Source organism: Pipistrellus hanaki (assembly GCF_964339955.1).
Source record: "Pipistrellus hanaki genome assembly, chromosome: 8".
Taxonomy (NCBI): Eukaryota; Metazoa; Chordata; class Mammalia; order Chiroptera; family Vespertilionidae; genus Pipistrellus; species Pipistrellus hanaki.
The window spans coordinates 35,997,801-36,008,309 of record NC_140510.1 but is presented as its reverse complement, the minus strand read 5'-3'; positions in this window follow the sequence as shown (position 1 = coordinate 36,008,309).

The following is a 10,509-nucleotide window of genomic DNA, read 5'->3' as shown; positions in this document are numbered from 1 at the left end:
AGAGTGAGAGAGAGAAACATCAATGATGCTCACAACCTGGGCATGGGCCCTTGACCGGAGTTGAACCGGGGACCCTTTAGTCCACAGGCCAAACCGACCAGGGCAATTCTTAGCTTTTAATTTTCAAAAGCTCAGGTTGGATATGAACAACAGATTGAGAAGATCGCTGAAAAGCTATTTTATCTATATCCTGACTAAATATGGCCTAATTGGGAGGAGAAAGGGTAATTGAGGAAAAGAAAACCAGGGAGACATAGGTGTGTGTCCTGAAACAGGAGTCTGGGTGGTACCTCCCATCCTGCTGAACCCCATTCCAGAGCAGAGCTTGTGGAGATGAAGCAACACCAGAATTCTCGCCCCCCCCCCCCCCCCCCCCCCCGCCCGGTGTCAATGTGGCATAGGAGAGCAGGGAAGAAATGCCCTGTGGAAAATCTAGACCAGAACACTGTCCAACAGAAATAGAATTTGAGCCACATGTGTACTTTTTCATTTCCAGTAAGTAGCCACTTTAAAGAAAATAAAAAGAAACAGGTGAGATAAATTTTATGAAAATATTTCATTTAACCCAATATATCCAAATACTAGCATTTCAACAAGTAATCAATATAAACATTATTAATGAGATATTTTGCCCTCTTTATACTGTCTTTGAAACCTGGTGTGTACAGCATATTCCCAATTTGGATTAGCCATATTTTAATTAAACGTTCAGTAGCCACCTATGGCTGAGGGCCTGCACAGGTCTACACAGTCAGACCTAAAGCAGATTCATGAAATGCCTAACTGCACTGCTGAGAACTGGAGCTACAGAATGTCTCTTGTGTGCTCAAGAATATGACAGACAAGACCAAACATACAGATGACCGAAGGAGCTCTTGTTCCAGGCTCAAGGGAAACTGATCAATAGCACTTGATCTGAATGGGCTGAGTAGACAGAGGGCAGGCAATCAGGATGTTTCAGTGGATGCCCTGGAGACCCACCCTTCTACACCAGTCCACACTCTGAAAACACCCAGGAACTTGGACACCAGCCTGGGGAAAGATGAAACTGATCATGATGAAGTTTCCACCATTTAATAGATAAGGGCAGGGCTCAAAGTGTTCTATGTAGAAAAGGACAGTTACACTTACTTTGTGGATTGAGATTCAAAATCACAACAAAAAGAATGAATGGATCTGACTAGAATTGAGGCTATTGTAAGCCCCATCTGCTGTTTTCTCATGGGCTGCCATTGGATGTCAGAAAAAAGAGGGAAGGAATGGCACGCTTCTACCTAAAAGAAACCCAATCAACACAAAACCCATTGATTGGATTCTAATTTGAAAAAAATAAAACACAAAAGACATTTTTCAGGAAATTGGAGAAAATTGTATTTTGATTGGATTATTAGATGGATTGCTATTATAATTTGGATGGATTTCTAATTTGTAGGGAAGTGTCCTTATCTTTTAGAGGTGAATAGAAAAAATTAGGGGTAAAATATGTTCATAGCAGCCTTATTCACAGTAGTAAAAAAAATGGAAACAACCCAAATATCCACCAACTGATGAAGGAAAAATAAAAATATGGTATATATAAACAATGAGATATTATTCAAACACAAAGTGTTAACTCTTACCACAACATGGATGAACCTTGAAAATATTATGCTAAATGAAAAAAAACCAGTCACTAAGGCCATATAGTATGATTTCACTTACATAAAATTTCTAGAATAGACAAATGTGTAATAAAGACATAAACTAGATTAGTGATTGCCTAGGGCTGGGCATGTGAGGTCAACAGCTAAAGGGTTCAAGGTTCTGTTTATGGTAATGAAAATGTTTAAAAATTGATTGTGGTGATGGTTGCATATACCTGTGAATATACTAAAAGACACTTAATTGTATGCTTTAAATAGGTAGCATGTATGGTGTGTGAATTATACCTCAATAAAGATGCTTTTAAAAAGAGTAAAAATAAAAAGTCACACTCTGTAATTTTATTTAAAATGATTAAGAAAAAAGAAGCAAATATAGATAAGTTAATATTATTAAATCTAGATGATGGATATGTGGGGTTTGTTATACTATTTTCTCTACCTTTTATAAAAATAAAATCCCAAAAAAGATTATGACATAATTATTTGTTTTATAAAAATATTTATGAATTATAAAAAAATAAAATAAAAATTTCAGTAAGTAATGCATGCAAATACATCCTATATAATAACATACAGCCGGGACTGGTTTGGCTCAATGGATAGAGCGTCGACTTGGGGACTGAAGGGTCCCGGGTTCGATTCCAGTCAAGGGCATGTACCTTGGTTGCGGGCATATCCCTAGTAGGGGGTGTGCAAGAAGCAGCTGATCGATGACTCTCTCTCATCGATGTTTCTGACTCTCTATCTCTCTCCCTTCCTCTCTGTACAAAATCAATAAAATATATATATTTTTAAAAATAACATACAAATTGTCCCCTTGACCAGGAGTTCGACCCGGAGTTCAATCAGTGGTTGGGGCTGGCCAGCCAATGGCCTTCGGCCCCTCCCCCTGACTCACCCCCATTCAGCCCCTTCACCCCGATTGGGGCGGGCCAGCCAGAACCCACATGTGCACAAATTCGTGCACTGGGCCTCTGGTGTAATAATAAAAGCCAATACGTATATAGTACTTGCTACATTCACTGTTCTGCTTCCTTATAATTAACTCATTTAATCCTCATTAAATCCCTGTTCCAAAGCAGAGACCATTGAAGGCTGAAATCCCACACATCCACTGCAGGTCAGACCAAAAGCTTCCAGGGTCATGCTCTCACCCGCTACACTTGACCACCCCTGTGAAAAGACACAAAAGGCCTGTTCCCCTCCCCAGAAGCCACCACTGTTACCAGCTTCTTGGGGCTTCTTCCAGAAGATAGATAATTCACGAAAATGTTTCTTTTGTAGGCTCATTCAAGACCATTTTTCAGTCAGCAGTTTGGAGAATGAATTAGGATGCTCCTCCCCATCCACAGGACTAGTTCCAACCCATAAACTATGACGTCCCGAGGCGCCTGCAGAGAGGCACAAGCCTGCTCCATTGCCACCTGTAAGCACGCAGCCCCACAAACAAGGGGCCTCTGATTTACTAGGCTTTCCCCCCTCTGGTCTGCAGAGCAGTTAATCTTCTGCCCTGGGGCAGAGTTTGACAGCTCCCAAAGGTCCTGTGAAACACTCTTTTCAAAGTGAAGTTGTCAATCAAATAAACTTGAAACAGACTTGGTCTGGATCCAGGTACAGACCGGTTCCCCCCCACAACTCCAGGCAGCAGTTGGCTACGCTTCACTTCCTGGGTTTTTTGAGTCCTCTGGTGCAGCCTGCGTTTCCCCTTCAATAAAACAGTGATTTAAACCCTTCATTCTTCCTGTTTTAGAACTGGGCCAGGCATAATCATTCTGTCTTCACAGCACAGTACACAAAAATCAGCGGGGGCTGCAGCCCCCCCCCGCCCCCCCCCCATCCCCCCACGGAGGGTAATCACGTAGTCACTTTACTAGGCACAGCGAATTGCTTTTTGAAAAATATTTTTCCCAATTAGAACTAATATTCCATTTCTCCCTTTTTTTTTTTTTTTCTTAATTGGAATTTTCTTTTGATTCTTTTTAAGCATCCAGTTTTCCCTTAGACATTCAGATTACTCCTTTTACATGTACCTTCCAAGGAGAGACAAGATGTGAGATACACGCAGGAAAGTGGGTTGAGAGTTTGTCTAAGAAGCAATTAGACCCCTTGAACTGCTGCCTCTCTCCCTGAAGCCCAGTGATTACATGACTCCAAACCCAGCAGGAGGTGGGAGGTTTGGTCCGTGGGGAAAGTATGCCCAGGAGACTCTGGGCTCAAGGACCACGACAAGCACAACTGAAAGTGGGATTGAACCAAAGGCAGCCCTGGCCTTTCCCACCCTCAGCCCCTGAATGCCGGCAGGAAGGCGTATTGTACCTTCACTCAGCAGACTGGACAATTCCTTGGAGAAGTTCCAAGAAAAAAGTCCTATTGACATTTAGGGTTGTCCAGCAAACTGTCCATGTTCCAGTTGATTACTCCTCAGTGAAATTCACCAGTCAACAAGCCCTATTCATGTATCCAGAGCTTCCAATCAGCCTTCTAGCACCTTACTTCTAATGGGATGGGGCAGATTTTTGAGGAAACCTCTGACATGAAAAAATAGCAAGAAAACACAAGAAAAAATGAACTCAGAAGAATCAAAGACAGTGCCCGGAGCACAAGAAAGCTTTGAAGAAACTATTAATATCCTCAAAAAGACAAGTGATGATATTGCATATGTGAAATAAAAACAGGGTGCTGAGCCCTGGCCGGTTTGGCCTAGTGGATGGAGTGTCGGCCTGTGGACTCAAAGGTCCCAAGTTCAATCCCAGTCAAGGGCATGTACCTTGGTTGCGGGCACATCCCCAGAGGGGGTTGTGCAGGAGGCAGCTGATTGATGTTTCTCTCTCATTGATGTTTCTGACTCTCCCTCTCCCTTCCTGCAAAAAATAAATAAAATATATATTTAAAAAACAATAAAAACAAACAAACAAAAACAGGATGCTGAGGCAGCTGAATAACCAAAGGATAAGAAAGAGATTTAGAAATTAAAATGTGTTGATTTAAGTAAAAAAATAAAATTCAAGAGAAGGGTTGAAAAGTAAAAGTGAAGAATTCCTCAAAAGTGAAAGCAAAAAGCTGGAAAAAGAGAGAAAAGATATCAATGAGGGCAATTCAAGAGGTTCAATATTTGATTAATAGGGATTTCACAGAGGAAACAAGAGAGACAGAAATTGTCAAATACACTGAATTAGTCTGTGTCCTCTAGAGCAGTGTTTCCCAACCTTCTCTCATGATGAGAATCACCTGGTGGAGTTGTTAAAACACAGATTCCTGAATCCCAACTAAGAAGTGCTAAACTAGAATTTTTGAGAACATATAGGTAAAATTGCATACCTAACTTAGTGCTCCGTATATAACATCTGTCTTAGAGCACTAGTTAAGTATACAATTTTACCTATATGTTCCCAAAAATCCTAGTTTAGCAATTCTTAGTTGGGATTCAGGAATCTGTGTTTTAACAACTCCACCAGGTGATTCTCATCATGAGAGAAGGTTGGGAAACACTGCTCTAGAGTAGGGGTGTCGAACTCAATCAGAGAAGGGGCCAAAATCTAAAATCCAGCCTAAATCGCGGGCCGAATGGTTTACTGAACAGTCATAAACTGACAATGTCATAAACTGACAGCGGAGTGCAGTGATGACAGCGCGGTGCGGGCCACATTGCAAGGCCTGGCGGGCTGGATTTGGCCCGCGGGCCTTGTGCTTGACACATGTGCTCTAGAGAGATGGACCAATAGGAAATGTATACATTGTGAAAATGAACAAAGGAAACTGAAGTAAAAAAAAATGGAGATGGGCCCTGAGTGGTTTAGCTCAATGGATAGACTCGCAGGGGTCTTTAAACTACAGCCCGAGGGCCACATGCGGCCCACAGAGGAGTCTGATCCTGCCCGCCAGGTTTTTTGGGCAGTGAGCGCAGCCAAGGTGTTACAGTAGGAATTAGTAGTTCATATAGTCCGGCCCTCCAGCTCTCTGAGGGACTGTGATCTGGCCCCCACTTTAAAAAGTTTGAGGACCCCATAGAGCATCGGCTTGCAGGCTCAAGGGTCCCAGGTTCGATTCCAGTCAAGGGCATGTGCCTTGGTTGTGGGCACATCCCCAGTAGGGAAGTGTGCAGGAGGCAGCTGATTGATGTTTCTTTCTCATTGATGTTTCTGACTCTTTATTCCTCTTCCTTCCTTCTGTAAAAAATCAATTATATATATATATATATATATATATATATATATATATATATATATATATATATATATATTTTTTTTTTTTTTTTAAACGGAGATGGGTAGCCAGGAAGGGAGGCTCTCACACATCATTCACTGTGGCGTGAAGACCCCAGAGGGAAGAAAGCAGATTTCCTTCTGACCCAGCAACAAGCTGCCCACTGCTAATAGCCAATAAAATATCCCACCACAGCCCTTCCCCATTTCCTCTTTAAGCCTCATAAAAGCTGACCTTCCCCTGTGTCTCCCCAGCCTTTCCTATGACTCAAAATAATTGTGTTCCCGAATTGCAATTCTTGTGTTATTCTCAAATAATCTCATTTTGGCTACCTAAAGACCTTGTGATTTCATTTTTAAAGTCAATACATAAATACCATAAACACAGCCACGTTAAAATGGAGTCAGAGCTGACATACCAGAGGAATTGCCTTGCATGTCTAATTCCTCAAACCTATGGAATGTTAAAATTGGACTAAATAACCATTGGACTGGGCCTGAAACAGCATTGTATTCCAAGCAACTGTTTGTTATGACTACCAGTTTGAAATTAAAGACATTCTTTAGAATTAGGATCACCATGTTAGCTTGTCTGCTCCTACAGACATTCCTTCTTTGGGGATTAACACACAAATTCCTTCCTCCCATTCATTTAATTATTTCCCTCTCTTTTTCAAAAATACCATTTGCCTTAACCTCCTTATCTGCATACAATTTGGGTTTCTGCTTGAATCAATGCTTCCAGAATAACTATTCTTTTGGATCTCAAATAATCACTTGTTGTTGCCTCTCACTTTGGCCTTTTATTTTAGGATATATACGTGTGTGTGTGTGTGTGTGTGTGTGTGTGTGTGTGTGTGTGTGTGTACACGGGTGGTGAAAGAGTATTAAGTCCTTATCTTGCATAGTGAGTAGATGATGACTAACACTGTTTACTCAATATAAGGCTATTAGTGAAAACAATGAGTTAAATATAAGGGAAGAAATAGCTAACTGACATTGAAGTTGCTTCTGCTTTTAGAGAATCTAATTCTGGGCTGTTTTGTGGTAGTTTTCAATGCTACTTGTAATAATTAAGTTTGTAATATTAGCTGACTTTTTAAACCATATCTGGGTATTTTTTATTGCCCCAGATTTTTATGACTAAATGAAATTGTGCATAAGGTGATATAAAACACATTCCTGTTAAAGGTTGTGGGTTTTTAAAAAAGATTCTTATTGATTTTTAGAGAGAGAGGGATAGGACGAGAAAGAGAGAGAAAGAGAAAGAAACATCAATGTGAGAAGGTAACAGAGATTGGCTGCTTCCAAGCACAACCCCTATTGGGAATTGAGCCCACAACCTGGGTGTGTGCCCTGGGAGAGAATTGAACCAGAGACCTTTTAGTGTATGGGATGACACCCAACCAACTGAGCCACACCAGCCAGAGCTACACGTTTTTTAAAAAAATCTTTCTGGAATAAGGATGGGTCTAGACAAACAAGATATCTTGATGTTATTTACCTTCTAGTTATTAATCACTATTTTTAAAATTCAAATACTTAATTCGAATGGTGAAATACATGATGGCATATAGTTTATTATATTATTTAGAAAGTGTTTCTATCAAAGTAAAATATTTTCTAATATTGAGGAGGGGGGGAGATCTTTTCCTCCTATCCTTCTAGGTTCTTGGTTAGAGCTCAGTAACAAAAGATATATTAGGAAAAGAAAAATATACAAATGTAAATTTAAAAAAAAGAAAAATACACTTAACGTAAGTTTTATGTGAGCCTTCATGAGAAAATGAACACCCCAAGAAATGGTTAAACCTGAGTGTTTTTATACTAGTTTTGATTAAGAGTGAAAAGTAATGGGAAAATGTCATCGGACAAAAGTATATAAGCTAAAGGTAGTAAACTGGGGGCGACTTAGCAAGACCTGCTCGTGCGGATTCCTCTTAGTATCTCTCCATCTTTGACGAGAAGAACGCTCCTTTTCTCTGGGTGTAGGGAGAGCATTTCTTATCTAAGGGTCTTATAACCTTTCAGAGAGAAGGAAAGGTCAGAGAGTCCTTCCTGCAGCTGCTGTTTCTCAAATCCCTTCAGCTTAAAATATGCAGTATGCTAAGGGGCCATAATTTGAAGTAGCATGTTCTGAACCCTGTCATGATCATAAAAAATGTACTAGCTTTTGAAATATTGTTGCTAAGAATCTTTATATAGAATCAGATGATTCTGTAATTTTATCTTACTCTTTTACATGAATTTTCTATAACCATCAAAGGAAACAACTCTAATACTTTAAAAGTCAGTAAATTATTTAGACATATCGTTTAGAGAAATTTAGATATATCCCTTATATAATTTCCTCCTCATAATCAGCACAGAAATATTAATATCAGTGTCTGTATCTTGGTTTGGCTTTAAATTATCTTCACATAAGTAATACTCTTAAACACATATTGTGTAGAAAACAACCTAGAGGAATAAATACCTGACCAAAGCTAACAATGGATATCTGGGAAGTGAATCGGGGGAGGGTTTTATAGCCCTTGTATATTATCTTTATGATCAGAATATATATATATATATATATATATATATATATATATATATATATATATATGTGTGTGTGTGTGTGTGTGTGTGTGTGTGTGTGTGTGTGTGTGTACTAGTATATGAAAAATAACATATGAGGTTTGACATTGTAAGTTTGAGATCTATTACTACCGTTTGTTATGGTCTTCACCTTCATTGTGGCATTTTTTCACTAGCACAAACCTGAAAGAATTTCCTGTTGAGCTTCACATGACATTTCAAAATCTGGTTGTCCACAAAACCCAAAGCAATCTATACATTTTTTGAAATGCCTATCAAAACACCAATGACATTTTTTCACAAAAATAGAACAAATAGTTCTAAAATAGCCACAGCAACTTGAGAAAGAACAAAGTTGGAGATATTGCACTACCTAATATTAAACTATACTATAAAGCCATTGTAATAAAAATTGAATGGTACTGGCATATAAGCAGCAGACATATAAATCAATAGAACAGAATAGAGAGCCCAGAATTGAACCCAGACCTACATGGTCAATCAATCTAGATGACAAAGGAGGGAAGAACATACAATGGGGTAAAATAGTCTATTTAATAAATGGTGCTGGGAATTTTGGACAAGATACATGCAAATAAATGAAATTAGACCACTATCTTACACCATCTACAAGAATAAATCCAAACTTGATTAAAGACTTAAATGTAAGACACAAAACTATAAAACTCCCAGAAGAAAACATAGGCAGTAAACTCTCTGACATTGCTCTTAGTAATGTTTTTTTCTGATATATCTCATGGGGAAAGAGAAACAAAAGAAAAATAAATGAGACTTCATCAAACTGAAAAGTTTTTGAACAGCAAAGGAAATCATTAACAAAATGCAAAGGCTACTTACTAACTGGAAGATATTTGCCAATAATACACCCAATAAATGATTAATATTAAAAATGTATGAAGAACTTATATAACTCAACACCAGAAAAAACACACAAAAACAATCCAATTTAAAAATGGGCAGAGGACCTGAATAGACACTTCTCCAAAGAGGACATGCAGATGGCCAATAGACATATGAAAAGATGTTCAATGTCACTAATCATCAGAGAAATGCAAATTAAAACCACAATGAGATATCATCTCCTACCTGTCAGAATGGTTATCATTAATAAATCAACAAACAAATGTTGGCAAGGATGTGGAGAAAAGAAAACCCTTATGTATTGTAGGTGGGATTACATATTGGTGCAGCCACTATAGAAAATAATGTGTAAATTCTTAAAAAAAAAAAAAAAAAAAAAAGAATGGAACTACCATATGACCCAGCAATTCCACGTCTGGGAATATATATGGAAAAATTCAAAATACTAATTCAAAAATATATATGCACTCCTGTATTCATTGCAGCATTATTTACAATAGCCAAGATATGGAAGCAACCTAAGTGCTCATCAATAGACAATTGGATAAAAAAGAAGTGAGACAATGGAATATTACTCAGGCATAAAACAGAATGAAACTTACCATTTGTGACTACTTGCATGGTCTTTGGGGGTATTATGCTAAGTGAAATAAGTTAGAGAAAGACAGATACAATGACTTCACTTATATGTGGAATCTAAAGAACAAAATAAACAAACAAAACAGAAACATACTCTTTGATAGAGAGAACAAACTGATGGTTGCCAGATGGGAAGGTGGTAGGGGACTGGGTGAAAAAGGTGAAGGGATTAAGAAGTATAAATTGGTAGTTACAAAATAGTCATAGAGATGTAAAGTACAGTGTATGGAGCATCCTATATAATAAAAGGGTAATATGCAAATAGACCAAATGGCAAAATGACCAGAATGCCTGTGGCCCCTTGCCCTGGCTGGCCTCACCCTTGATTAGTCCCCCACCCCAGCTGGCCCACCAATGGCTCCCATTAGGGCAGGCCAGCTGGACCCCACCAGTGTACAAATTTGTGCACTGGGCCTCTAGTAGTATATAATATTGTAATAGGTATGTATGGTGCCAAGTGGGTACTGGATTTCTCAGGGGGGGGGGGGGTTGCTTTATAAATTATATAAGTGTCTTACTACTATGTTGTACACCTGAAGTTAATCCTACATAACAAAAACCTA